This window comes from Cryptomeria japonica, chromosome 7 (assembly GCF_030272615.1).
Source record: "Cryptomeria japonica chromosome 7, Sugi_1.0, whole genome shotgun sequence".
NCBI lineage: Eukaryota > Viridiplantae > Streptophyta > Pinopsida > Cupressales > Cupressaceae > Cryptomeria > Cryptomeria japonica.
This window is the reverse complement of record NC_081411.1, coordinates 542,521,022-542,536,417: the sequence shown is the minus strand read 5'-3', so window position 1 is coordinate 542,536,417 and position 15,396 is coordinate 542,521,022. Positions and strand designations below refer to the sequence as shown.

Below are 15,396 nucleotides of genomic sequence, written 5' to 3'. Positions count from 1 at the left end.
CCAAAAAGATACAGATAGCTACACCAGTAGTGGACAAGTATGATGATGAGATCATGGCAGAAGAATATGATTTAGAGACACTTGATCTTGGCCCACTTACCTCCGAACAAGCCATGGAAGATGCGACTGATTCAGTGAGGGCAGTCAATGATAAACTAAAAGAAGAAATAGAAAAGAACAAAAGGCTGGAAAAGGAGATTAATGCTTGGAGGAATTATTTTAGCCACCTTAATGAGCCATTAAGGCGACAAGATCCAGTAGTCTCACCCTTGCAGGCACTCCCTCTTGAGTCAATAAATCAGGCAGAAAAGATGAAGAACTCAACCTGACTCATGGATACATGGATTGATAGATCCTACATGGTAGCCAAGGAATTTATAGGAAGAATGATGAAAACAGTCCACAGGGCCATCCAAGTCCTTGAGATCATTCATAATCTTGTGGTAATTGTCGATGCATTCACTCACACTAGAGACATTATCATCCCAGTATTGCAAGTGGTAAGAAGGACATCAAGACATGTTTTAGCACAAGAAAGGATAATTGATGGAGGAACCCATAATCTCCTACAATGGTCAACTTTGCTCCAAATGAAGGAAGTTCTATTCAAGGACATCAATAGTAGGTGCAGCCGAGTTGAGGACACTATCCATCCTATTCAGGATAAGGTGTTTGATGTATTGTGTGCAATCCTTGATAGAAGGATAGAGATTGAAACAGATGTGGACGTCCAAGAATTGGAGGACAGGATCAAGGTCATCTTTTGTAGAGAAGATAGCATAATCACAAAAGAGCAGCGAGATCAGATGTATACTACTATGTTCCCGATTGAGAAAACAAAAGAGTTGGAGCACGGATGGGAGATGACTCTTCTTGCGGCTTTTGATGAGGTCCTTCACTTGGAAGAGCGAATGAAGAACATGCCTCAGATTCCCATTGCAGAGATTGAGGGGATTACGTCCAAATTCATTGAATATGCCAGAAAGGAACAGGGAAAAGGGAACAAAATTCTAGATGAAAAGTTGTTATGAAATGATGTGGCAATTCAATCCCCATTGGACGATGCTTTCTCGTTATTTGTGCCAATTTCTATTGGCCATGTCTTGATAATGCTTATCTAAATAGGGTTATTTTTGTAGCAAACCTTAATTAGGGTTTAGGTGTCAAAATCTCAGCCCTTGATCTTCTTTAAATCTGGGCCATTTATTGTATTTGAGAGTGCTATATGAGCTTTGACTCAATTTATTTTGTAAGGTTAAGAAGAAGAGAAATAAGTTTATTAGCAGCAGAGAAGAAGAGTAGTTATTCATAAAGAATACAAATTTGGTGAAGAGAGAAAGTTGAACAATTGTTGTTATATTTTGCTATGAGATCAATGAAATATTGAAGTTATGGTGTTTTATTGCAATCTTTGTGGCTTCTTACATGGTTGTTTATCTTCTTGAATCACTCTTATTGAAAATAGCATTTAGATGTTAGAGTTAGATTGAATGTTAAATGTTGTGCCTGATCTTTTAGTGAAGCTCATAGTCCAAACCACTAGCCTCTTACTGATTGTAAGTGTGCCCTGTGTGGTCATCTGGAGATATTGAAATTGTTTAGGGTTCAATCATTACTTGAATACTGATATGTATCCTATTGATAGTATCTATGTTCATTAATGATTCAGAAATCTTTGAATTCCCTTAGAAGATCGCACCAATCCCAGTAGAGTTGTTGTTCTATGGCAATACTGAGATTGGTAGAGTTTCACTAAGATTACCCTCCATTTAGTCATTCATAGGCCTAGTTTAGCATAGCCCTCTCTAATCCCTTATCTTTTGCCCTTTCTTGAAACATTGGTTAGTATTAGGAAAACCCAGTTCCTCATTGGTTAAGTAGTTGCAAGAACCAACTTTCATAGAAAGTACGTAAGGCCCCTTTATGAAACAACAAACACTGGTGCTTATCCACAAGTAGAGAACCTACATATTAGAACCTTGGAGTTGCCTCGATTGATCCTTAGGCGAAATCTTCACCATTCGGGGAAGCTTTGTTCAAGAGAGGATAAGGTACCTTTGGGTATTTTATTCTGTGTTCGCATGTGCGTGAAAAACACATCAACATGACCTTGATCGTGATGATGCAACAACGCCAGGTACTCTACTAGAGGAAGCAGAAGCGATGGGCGAGGTGGTGGTGGGTTTGCGGATACGTGGGCCACGCCGAGAGCCCACTATGCCCTCAAGTGCGTCTTGTTCCTCTTCAATGTCAATAGAAACACCTTGAGATTCAACTATGGGTGATCTCATGGCTAGCTTTTCCCTCTCCTTTTGCAATTTTTTCTCTTCCCCAGCTGCAAGTAGGGCATTCATTTGTCTTTTTATTTCTTCATTGGTCCTAGAGCATGCTCTAGCATCATGCCTGTCTATTCCTGCAAGGTGGTATTTGAGGTGGTTGATGCCTCCATGAAGTATTTTCTCACACTTTATGCATATAACTGATCCAGGATCGAGTCCCTCATAGGCATACCTCCATGCCCCATCTCTAGCACCTTTAGGATAGGTGCCTATATATCCAGATGGGCATGGATCTAGTGGCCATTCCTCCCTTGCCATGATTAATGCTTACTTAACCTGCACATACAAAGTGAAAGATAAAGTTAACATTTTAGTTAAACAATTTAGCAAACTATCTACATTAGTTTAAATAAATTTAGACATCATTCAAAGTTTAAAAAAAAAAATATTAGGGTTTGAATTTTTTTTTGAGCTGAGATTCTTCAAAAAAAATGTGAAAAACTCAACAAAACTTGTCAAATCTAGTGTTAAATCTTGTACAAATAACTTAGAAAGGATTTAGACTACCTAGGAATCATTTCTAATTCATCTAAATGCAACAAAAAATAAACAAATTGTTTTAAAAAAGCATATAAAAAAAAAAAAAAACTAACTTGGGAATCTGATTTTCCTTGAAAAATCCCCTTCAAATCCATTTGAAATGAGCAAGAATAGTTTGAAATCTCCTTGCTGGTCACTCTTCCCCCTTCTCACCAAAAAACGCAGCTCAAAAAATGAAATGCAATGAACTTTTTGACATATTTTTGTTTTGTGTTGGTGCGGCTGAGTTTTTGGCTCTGACTTGCCTAGTTTTTGCCAAAAAACTCGACGAGTAGAAGTGGTAACTACTTGCCTGACCCAAAAACCCGTCGAGTTTTTACTACTCGCCAAGTTTTTCGGCGAGTAGTCCATCTATGGTTACGCCATCGAGAGGCTCTCTGAAAACCCAAAAAAAAAAGTTGTACTCGCCCCCACTTACTAAAAATAGTAAGTTCGGAAAAGTCCTTGGATTCAGTTGCATGTCAGACCATCGCGAATCTCTCTGAAAACCCAGAAGGAATCCAAAATCAAAACTATAAGATTCCAACATGCAAGCCACCAAAACTGCCAAAACATCCTTCTAGAAAATAGGAAACCCTAATTTTGCCTCTGACTAACCAACGGGTCTCAGAATTGGCCAACAGACCCCAAAACAAACTAGAGTGGAATAGGGGACATTACAATTCGCCCTTCCCAAAATTGCTTGTCCTCCAACAATGCCACCACACTCTAGAAAATTTCAAACTGATCCACACCCAAGCAAGTACAATCCCAAGGTCCCATGACCGTCTTAGGAACAACCCGCCTTTTCGATGCTGTGCCACTCCGATCACATCAGTGAAAACATCATGCCAAATTGCACTATCCTCCCTTGTGACTCCAAAATGTTACCATCCATGATACTCAAACTGAAAAATCTTGAAGGACTGAAATCAATATCATGCCCATAAAGCTCGAAGTAATCAATATCAACAATGCCACTGTCTATCACAAGCTTGGGAAATAGAAAATAAAGTCTACTCAACTCACGATCAAACTCCACAACATATCTCCCCAAGGTGTCATGCAGAGCCATGACTGTAAATGTGACTTCTCCAAATCTTCCTGCAAGGAGGAAAACAATCCTTTGCAGGAGCTCAACAAACCTATTCTCATAACTCCACATGAATCTACTAGGCCTCAATTGAATTATTCTGATACAACCATGGAGACTTCTGAAATCTCTTATAGTTCCCACTTCTAGCACCTCAGAATGATGAACCATAGAAAGCAAAGGTTCGCTGCCTGTTGTGACCATTTCACACATCGCCCCATCGCAAATGGGGACCCCCTCTTTTTGCTTGTTTTTCGCTCGTTTTTGCTTTCGTTTTTAGGATTTTGTTAGTCAGTTAGTCGTCTAGATTTAGGGTCAAGCCTTAGGGTTTTAAATTTTGTCTTTTCAGGTCAGAATCCAGTCATTTTTGAGAGTTTTTGAGCTTCCTTTCTAGGATGCAAATTTTGAATGCAATGAATTCGCCAAAATGGTCTAATTTTCAATTGGAATGTTGATGCAGAGCTTAAACTTGTCTAAGTGTTGAGAGCCAAATGTGAATTTTTTTTGTCCGATTGAATATTTTGACCAAATTTTAACCTTTTTTGATTTTGATCCTGGGCATTGGAATTGATTTGTTTTCGCCTCGTGAAGTGTTAAAATGTGAAAAATCATGTTATTTTGGCCTGTAGGAGCAAAATCGCTCCTGTCCCTCAGTGAAGGACGGGAGCTCATTTTCAAATATCTCACTACTCCTGCAGAGTCTGGACAAATTTCGAGTTGGAAGTGATGGAGAACGGCGATATCTTTCCATTGAATATAAATTGAAGATTTTCATGAGCACAGAAATGCCTCCAGGAGAAAAATCGCTCCTGTCCCTCAGTGAAGGACCGGAGCTACAAATTCAATTTCGCCTTGTCCTTGCGAGATTTCGATGACTTAACAATTTGAAAGGGTCCAAAGGAAGATGCTTTGCCAAATGAATATAATTTGAGATGCAAAAATGAAGGAGAATGACCTAGAATGCTAAAATCGCTCCTGTCCCTCTCCAAGGGACCAGGGCGAGGTACCTTGTAGCTCTCGTCCCTCTCCCAGGGACCAGAGCGATTTCCTTCATTAGGCAAGATCCAAGCTAAAATCAAGGCAAGTTTACGTACAAAGGCAAAGGAAAACATGAGATGAACGCATTGTATACAAATTGAAGATTTTTTAGACGTCCACAAGAGTGCTAAGACCCAGTTCGCTCCTGTCCCTCAGGAAGGGACCAGAGCGATTTTTGTTGTAATTGATTTTTTTGGCCAAGTTGCAGATAATGTCAGGGCATGGACGAATGGAGTGGGGCATGACGAGTCCGTTGAATATAAATTTGGAACTTGACAAAGTAAAATAAGAGCCACAAAAGGAGGATCGCTCCTGTCCCTCTCCAAGGGACCAGGGCGATACAGTGGTGATGTTGCTTCTTATGCGAGTTCAAGGTCGTTCCTCCCTAAGTTCAAGATCGATCCAAGTCAAGACAAGGTGGCAAAGGACATTTCAGAGTGTCTTCATCATGCACAAGCACTCAAAGGTCGTTATAATGAAGAGATTTGCACCCTAGGACCTAGTTCGCTCCTGTCCCTCAGGAAGGGACCAGGGCGATGTTAGATATATTGGTCATTGTGTGCAAGATTTACGTAAGGACAAGATTTTGCAAGGTCTTAGTGGGTCCACGGAAAGGTAGAAAGGTGATGCATGAAGATTTCAAACGTTAAATAATCACCAAAATGGACCTAGGGACCATATCGCTCCTGTCCCTCTCCAAGGGACCAGGGCGATTTGCTTTGGATTCTCAATTTTGCCCCAAGTTCGTGCTAAGTCAAGGCTTCATAAGGCTATATAAGGTCTAAGGCATCGTTTGAGGATAACATACAAGAGTTTTGAACGTCCAAACATTGCTAATCAAGGTAAAAAGCTCACATCGCTCCTGTCCTTTGGACAAGGACCAGGGCGATCCTATCAAAAGCATGTATATTCCTTCAAGATCAAAGCTAGGCGAGGATGAATAAGGTGAAGGATGGTGTTCGAAAGATATCACAATGAAGATCGAAGTACAAAGTTGCCAACGTTAAGGAGAAAAACGTGGATCGCTCCTGTCCCTCTCCAAGGGACAAGGGCGATGATCCCTCAAAACATTCAAATACCTCATGCGAGCAAATGAATAAAGCGCAAAAGGAACGAGCAAAAGATGTTATTCGCCAACAATGAAAGATCGAAGATAAAAGATGCAAATTGAACGTGAAAAAATGAAGATCGCTCCTGTCCTTTGGACAAGGACCAGGGCGATGAACATCCAAAAGGGACCCATGAACGCACACAAGGCAATCAAATTCGAAGGACCATCAAAATGATCAATGTTGAACGTGGAGATGAAGGAGTTGGACGTAAAAAAATGCAAAAATCAAGACAAAATCATGGATCGCTCCTGTCCCTCTCCAAGGGACCAGAGCGATGAGGTACGTCCCTTTGTTTTCATAGTTTTGGCGCCAAATAAACAAATTCAAATTTCCTTAAATGCTAAGTTCGATAAAAAATTGAAATCCTATTTAAACTAGCATTTAATATGGTGTTGATCTTTTATTAATTATTTTTGCCTTTATTAAAATCGAAATTTGCAAATAAAAAACGTAAGGCATTAATAATTAATTAATTAATTAATATAAAATCGATTTCAAGCGCTCATTTAAGGAGGTCGGCCTTGTTATTTTATTTTAAAAATCGTTTCATATCCTCAAGTCGGCCTAAGGGATGAAAAGGTGCAAGCGCTATATATGGAGGGTGAAAACAATCATTTTCACATAATCATTTCTTGCTTTCTACATGCGATCTTGAGGAGAAGGAAAGAAGTGCGAAGTATTTCAAGTGTGGAGTGCGAATTTTAATCCAAAGGTGGCGCTAATATCATTCAAGGTGGTGCGAAATTTGGAGATTCATTTGTGCGAACTTGAAGATCTATTTGAGCGAATTTGCTAAGGTGTTAGAGAATCACGTCAAGGACAAAAGGGTGGCGAAATTGATATTTTGAGGAAAGAGATCACGTTGAAGACTATATATTCTCGATCTTGTTGCCTAGGCGAATTTTCCTTATTTTGCATTCTAGAGTTAGCTCTCGATTTGAGGTATGGCGATTTATTTTTATTGCTTTATTCATTCATCGCCATATTTTAAATTTTGAAGTTTTGAATTTTGATTTTCTAAGCTCAATCGTTGTTTTTTAGGAAATGATAACTCTAAGGACTTAACATGAGGTTTCCTAAAAACTTTATCTCTCTAATCAATGCTATTCATTGCAAAATCAAGTTCTTATAATGAAATGTTGTGTAGGTATGGCGACCCCAAAGGCGGGAGCATCCACCAGCCGCTCAGCTCTCATGAAAGAAGATCAGAAGACCGAAGAAGTGGAGACCAAGATCGTGTCAAGGTGGAGCAACATTGGAGATACCAACTTGGGGAACTTTAGCACGAAGAAATTTCGAGAGGTCCCTTACATTGGCAAGCCATCACCTGTCGCCCGGAGAATAATAGAGAGTGGCATCATCAAGGCGGCCGGTTTTCCTCCAGCTATTCAGTGCCACGAGTTGATGATCGAGTGTGCCCGTCACTACAATCCACAGTCCAGGACAATTGTGTCCAATGAGGGAAACACTTTGGCGTACCTTTCAGAGGAAGCCATAAGTGAAGCCTTCCATCTTCCAGAGCACAGGGACATGATATACAAGAGCATTGAAGGAGCCAGATCAGTGTACGATGATGATCCAGATGCTTGCCTAAGCATAATCAATAAGAACTGGCTACTTAAGAGTCGTCCCCGTCTAAGCAAGGTACCGAACACACCGCATCGGATTGATTTCCAGGAGGAGTACAGAGATTTGATTACCATGCTCAACAGAGTTACAGGAGCACCTCATGCCTTCTATTTTGAGAAGTGGATGTTTTACTTCATCCAGGTGATTGTTCAAGGAAAGGGTACAATACATTGGGCTAGGATAATTAGCCATTGCTTAGACGTACAGTTGAGGAGACTCAGGGCTACTAAGTCCTTCCACATGAGTTCATATGTCATCTATGCCTTAATCAGGAGCGTTGAGTACGCAGGACTACCTCACAGAGGAGTGATTGGAAGAGGACCCGGCGAGGTCAGAGCTTGTGAATCCTATACCTACTTGCATCATCCGCCAGGGAAGAACTACAAGTTAGTCAATGATACTTTCACGATGAACATCACAAGGACGTTGCAAGGAGGGATTCACAATAGATTATCTCAGGATGCCCAGGAATTCGTCAAGAGGTACGGTGCTTGGTTCATTCAGTTTCCCAAATTCACTTACATTAGAGTGCATGGATGTCCTTTACCTCCATACATGTTGCCAAGGTATCCGACAGACAGAATTGTGTTACTTGAGGTAACAAGGCAGTTGGCAGGGTATGTGAAGGCATTCAGACATAGACATCAGAATGGAGTTCAGGTACCTATTATTTTGGGTAATTCGGTTGAGGTATGTCCTAATGTCTTAGCCATGGATGACGCAGAGAAGGAGTTAGCCTTGTATTCTTTTTCATCTTTTGCTTGGAGAAATAGTTTTGATCCACATGGACATTTAGAGGAGACGGTCGGTAGAAGATTTAAACATGAGCACCAAATTGAAGATTTTATGATGAACCTCCTAGATGATCTTGAAGTGAAACGAAAGATACATTCTAGATTGCCTTTGGATTTCATCAGGAAATGCAGGATTTACAGAGTGGTCGACCAAGCTCAGGACAATGGCAGGCACATTCAGTCTTCCTATGATAGAGAAAGCAAAACAATAAGGTTGGATTGGAATGAGCCCGAGGTCGTGGGTTTAGATGATTTGATGGCACCAGTCTTGTCTTGTACTCGCAGATGGGTAGACGTTCAGCATCAAAAGTTGAGAGAACAAGGCATAGCTATGTCTTTTACTTTGGAAGAGAAACCAGCCGAAGGTGGAGCCAGTGTGAGTGAAGGCAATCCTAATCCTAGGAATTCAGGTGAAGGTAACCTTCGATGTGCCAGTGAGGGCAATCTCCATCCGAGAGGTTCGAAGAGAAAGGAAAGATCAGAAAAGAAAGAGCCTTCCAAGAAAAAGAAAGGTGCCAACAAAGATCAAACACCAGGTACTTCTTCCAGGCAAGAGGATAGAACAATTCGAGTGGAAGAGTCCATGGAGTCGATGGTACAGAATGACAGGCAGGAGGAAGGACAAGCACAACATGTTTCATCAAATGGATCTCTCCAAGACTATGATTTAGAAGAAGATAATGAAATAACATCTCCTCCCAGACAAGAAGAAATAGTACATAAAGAAATTCAAGTTCAAGAAACAAGATCGAATATTCCAGATTGGTTGAAGGAAAGATTGACTAAGGTGATCGTCGTAGAGGACGAAGGCAGTGCAATTGATTTAGAGAGCCTTGTTGGACGTTCACATGAAGCAACAGAGAAGAAGAAGGCTACAAAGATGTCCAAGATGATTCGAGATGAGACTGGATCCAGAAAACTGCAGATAGCTACACCGGCAGCAGATAAATATGAGGGTGAGATCCTAGCAGAGGACTATCATATACAGACTATTGAGTTAGGACCATCCATTGCAGAGCAGACAATGGATGATGCTACCGACACATTTGAAGCATTGAAGGACAAGCTTAGAGAAGAAGTGGAAAAGAATAGAAAGCTTGAGAGAGAGGTCGGTGCATGGAGGACGTATTTCAGTCACATCAACGAACCTTTGGGACGTCAGGATCCAGTTAGATCACCAGTGCAGGCATTGCCCCTTCAATCAATCAATGAAGCAGAAAGATTCAGGAACCTGGTCCAGCGTACATGTAGTTGGATGGATAGATCTCATACAGTGGCCATAGAGTTTGTTACAAGGATGACGAAGATCATTCATCAGGCTATCCAAGTTCTTGAGATTATCCACAGATTGATGGCAACAGTAGCTGCATTTGCCCATACCAAGGACGTTACCATCCCTGTCTTGAAAGTTATAAGACACACATCCAGAAGAATTTTAGCGCAAGAGAGGATCTTGGAAGGTGATTCTCACAGTTTATTTCAGTGGTCAACCTTACTCCATATAAAGAGTGTTCTCTTCGAGGACATCAGTGTTAGATGTGGTCAAGTTGAGGAGGTGATCAATCCGATCCAGGACAGAGTATCTGAGGTACTTCGTACCATTCTTGGCAGAAGGATCGAGGTCGAGACAGATGTGGATATGCAAGAATTTGAGGATAGAATCAAGATCATCTTTCGCAAGGACGCAGATGTTACAGATGAGCAGTATGATCAGATGTATGCCACCATGCTCCTGATTGATAGAACGAAGGAACTTGAATCTACTTGGGACGCAGCTCTTCTAGATGCATTCGATCAGATTATCCACTTAGAAGAGAGTATCAAGAATCTTCCCGAGATTCCAATCACAGAAATCGAAGGAATCGTGACAAAATTCATTGCATATGCTAAGAAAGAGAATTGGAAAGGGAATAAGATTCTAGATGAAAGGTTGTTACAGATGACATGACATCTCATTTCTCATTGGTTGATACCTCCTAGATTTTTGTGCCGAATTTAATATTTGGCTATGTATTTAATATTGTGCAGTAAAAAGGAGGTCATTTGTAACAAACCCTAATTAGGGTTTAGGTGTCATGATCTTGTCCATTGATTTGTTTTCAATCTGGACCTTTCATTGTAACTGGGGATGCTATTTATACCCCCATTTTTCATTTCATTTAGTAATAGTCGAATAGTCAATAGAGTAATAGTGAAATAGTTGATGTAAGAGAGATTAGAGTTAGAAGCAATTTTATTTTTGTAGCAAGATTGAGTCTTGAAGAGAGAAATTCAAGCAATTGTTGTACATGATGACTTTGAAATCAATAAAATATTGAAGTTATGGTGTTTTGTTGCAAATTTCTTGAGTTATCTTCATGGTTGTTTGGCATACTTGAATCATGCTCAATCGAAGTAGATTGTTAATTTGAAAGACTAAGTGTGAGATTTGATATTTGGTAGGATTCGCAATCCAAACCACTAGCTTCTTGCTGATTGTAGGAACGCCTTGCGTGGTCGACTGGAGAACACTTTGAGTCCTTAATCTTCAATTATCATTGTGTCTTGGATATGTACCTTCATAGTAGTGTCCTTGGTCTTTGATGCATTGAACATCATTATATTACCTTAGAAGATCGCACTAATTTCAATTGAGTTGTTATCTTATGGCAAAATTGAAGTTGGTTGAATCTTGCCAAGTCTCATCCATGCTAAGTCATTCATAGGGTTAGGCTAGATTAGACCTCCTTAAACCCTATCCTTTTGCTATTTTTTAAAAGTTCCTTTTAGTTTAGTAAAATCTTCGCGCTTTGAATACGTAAGACCCCTTGGAGGAAACAGCAAATCACATCATACCACTAAAAAAGCTTGTCCACACGTGGAGACCCCACTAAAAGAACCTTGGAGTCCATCTAACTGATCCTTTTTGCAGATCTTCAGCAGTTAGAGACTATTTTCTCAAGAGAGGATAAGATACCTATTGGTATTTTATTCTGTGTATGATTGTGTATAAAATACACGTCAACACTGCCCCAGTCATAAGTAAAAGAGAGGGCATAAGAATAACCACTAGTTAGAGCTTGAACACTTACCATACATAGATACTGATTGCCCCAACTCGCCATACCTCTCATCTGAGACCATAAACTTGCCCTGTCAGGAGACTGTGAAGTCTGAAAAAGAGTACACCAACAACCCACCAAGACTAAAATGATTGACTTGAGATCTGATTTTAGGAAAATCAGCATCCAAGAAGACGAACAACTACTGCAACAAAGGAAATCGTCATCTAAAACAACACATCTGCTCACATCCAAGGCTGGAAATTTCCTCTCTACTGACTCCAACTCCACATAGAACCATCCTTTGCTCAAAATATCTTCCCAATCCACTAGTTGATGAGCAAAAGGAACCATCAAATGGTTAGTAAAGAAGGGAACAACACCATCAGACTGAAAATTTGTTCCTTATCCCTCCAAAGATCCTTCTTTCCACATGTAATAAGCTCCATCAGATCATGTTGACGATCTCGAGCCTGGATAACCAACTGAAAGTGACCTTCAACACACTGAAAGAAAAACTTAACACATCCCCAAGTGCTAGTAAGGACCATGTGCAAACTTAAGAAATTGATGTCTCCTCTAGCAAACCCTTGAAGCCTAACCATGAAAGCTTCGACAACATTGGAGTATGGAACAAATGTTGTCCTCAAATCCAACTCCCAAAATGGACTTGTATGAGCCTTATTGTCGTTCAACCTAAGGAATAGGTTATCAAGCATGCAATCACCACGTTCTAGTCCTTTCTCCCCTACTTCATGAGTAACAAGTCTGAAATCTTCACTCTTTGCTGCTGCAATGAAACCTTGGACGACTACTGAACTGTGTTTAGACAACACCTTGATGCCAAAGATGTTGAAATCATCCATACACTGGAAACCATACTCAGTCTCATGTTCGATCACTTTACCACATGTTTTATCATCCATCACAAAGAGAGGGTTTTCATAACTTTCCTCGATACCCACTTCAAAGAGAGGGTTATCAAGAACTTGGAAGCCATCCCTTTCCTCTTGCTCACTTCCATCTTGCTGATCCGAATTTGCACATGCAACTTTTGTTTTACTTGTGAAGTTCTCAAGATCAAACTCTTCTCGAAGACTATCAAGCTCACCAATTACTTGCTCGATTTCTTCAGCTCTTTGTGCATTCTCTTGCTCCCTGAAAAGTTTGAAATCAACAAACTGATCTTCTACCTCCATTAGAACCAACTGAGTCTTTTCTAACATGTCCTTTGTTGACTCAATCTCAAGAGTAAGCTCTTCAACTTTACTCTCTTTTCCTTGGAAAGCACTAAGGATCTTCTTTGCAGATCCGATGGCATAATCACGATCTATGATCAATTGTATGCACTTTGATTTCAATGTCTCCAAAGTCTTTCATGAGTTGCAAATTAGGGAGAGCAACTTCATCCTTAACTCCCTTTCGTCTCTCTTCAATTTGAGCCTTCCAATAGAGTTCTTCTATCAAACTATGTGTATGGTCAAACCCAAATAGAACTTTCTCATTCTCAAAGGACCTCATGAATTTATCCTTCCACTCGTGAACATGCAAAGGTGGTGTACTGGTGATTGGCTGTAACTGAAAATCAAAACTTTGTTCCTTGTCTTCATTGCCCTCAAAGTTACTCCAAGACTCCTTTTCTTCACCACCCACTAGCTGCAATTGCTCAATATCATAAAGAGGATCAACTTCTATGAAATCTTCAAGTTTTTGCTTGCCACCAACTTCATGAATAGGTAAATCAGATTTGTATTTCAGAACCTCTTTAAACTTTCCATCATTAAGAACCATATGGTCCTCTAACTCTACAACACAATCTGTTTTTTGAGCCTCATCAGGATCAAAGGGAAATTCATTTCACACGGTCTCCTAGTCGTCCTTATCCGCCTTCACACCTGGATCCCAAATACTAAAAGGCTGATTACTTTGCTCAGTTAAAAAGTGCTCACCATAGCTCCAAGTATCATCCAACTTAGATCTTGAATCTTCTCTTGGTTTCCACACATTGTTATTTTCACCAAGTGCAATGTTGGAACCAAGTGATGTTCCATTTTCCCACTCAAAAACTGGATTGTCATATGTCTTCTCTATACCCATCTCAAACAATGGTTATCATTGGAAACCACAAACTGATTTTCCATGCTGATATGATGAATACCAAAATTAGAATCTTTGTCATACCTTTCAGCAGTGACTACATGGCTGCCCCAAGTCTCATGTACCTCCTCTTCAAAGCTCGTCTCATCATCATTTTTAGCTAATTGGTGAATGTCATCATACTCAACAAATCCCAAACTATGGTTTGACTCCTTGCTAGGATGAGGTGAAGGTGATGAAACAATGCTTGACTCAATTAGAGGGGAACCAAAAGAATTCAGACCTCCTTGTGGCTGATCTATCATAGCTGGTTCTATAATCTCAATGAGAGTATCTTCTTCAATCTTAATTTGCTCTTCCTTTGGAAGCACATGAGTGCATTCAACACCATGCAGTGGGACAAAGAGCAACAATCCAAATAGATAGCTGTTAGTATTACTAACTAGCTTTACAATGCACAATATGGATTACAAATTAAGAGAAATCACTATCCAAAAGATAGGCGGCAAGGCCAGCCTCTTCCACTTATGCAGTGGGACTAAGAGAGTTCAAATAAATTGCTGTTAGTACTACTAACTAGCATTACAATATGGTTCATCATGGATATTCAAATGCCAAAACCCAAACTAACAACCGCAACTTATTAATATAGATGCAAAAGCATATGGATTCCAAAGAATCGATGTTGTTCAATTAATCAAGGAGACAAAGCTCCTTTAAATAGAGTTACAAAGATGATGTTTCTAAAAGAAACAATCATTAACTAGAGGCGAAATTAGAAACAACTTAAATGACCATTAATAACACAAAGAGAAAGATATTATTCTAATACCCTCCCTTAATGGTCATCGTCCTAACTACCAAGAGAAATAACAGAGAAGGTTGCCCCCTTCTTCTTAGAACATGCTGCAACAGAAGACAAGAGCCTGCCACTAACTCTGCCACTTGAGATGAGTCTGCCACCAACCCTCCCAGAAACTGCAGAACTTCAGGAGATACCCAAAACAACACCAACCGTCCAACCTGATGTTGGAGAACTGTTCCTCCCTATAACTAGAGACACACCAAGAACAGTTGTCACGATTTTGAGGAAAAAATCGGCAAACCCTCCAAACTATTGTAGATGAGCAAGATGCCCGAAAATATACTGCAAATAAGAGACTAGTGCAGATGTTCGCACAACAATTCCAGGTGTGACTAAAAACAGAATGCAACAAAGTACAATTTTTGAGGAAAAAATCATAAACCCTCCCATGATTTTTTTTATAAGGACAAAAAATATTGAAAAACCCAGAGACTTTTTTAAGGGAAAAAAATATTAAAACCCATCAGAATTTTTTTCTGGTAAAAAATAATTAAAAACTGAAACAAACATCGACGCCCATAAGCCATCTTCATGCTTTTCGAGGCACGAAAAACGAAGTACTGAGAAGATGCTAAGTGCACAAAACCTGAGGTACGAGGTTCAATGCATTGAGACAAGTCAGACACAAATTCCAATACAAAAAATAGAGGCAGATGCAGGTACAAACTTCAAAAAACAGATGAAGTACGATTGGCACAGATTTTGAGAAAATTTTACGGCTGGCCTGAAAAAATCTGAAGACAACCCAAAAATCCTTGCGAAAAACCCAGAAAGAATCTGAAATCAGAATTGAAATTCGTTGGCACGAAATTCGAGGCATGGAAAACGATGCACCCACAATTCTGAAAACAATCCAGTTGAGCTCTCGA

The 15,396-nt window shown here is 39.9% G+C and overlaps 1 protein-coding gene across 2 annotated transcripts in view; it reads left to right on the top strand.

The window, feature by feature from the left end:
- LOC131031148 (elongator complex protein 5) overlaps positions 1-15,396 on the top strand; it is a 107,185-nt gene that overhangs the window by 36,844 nt on the left and 54,945 nt on the right. The gene's annotated exons all lie outside the window — the stretch shown is intronic.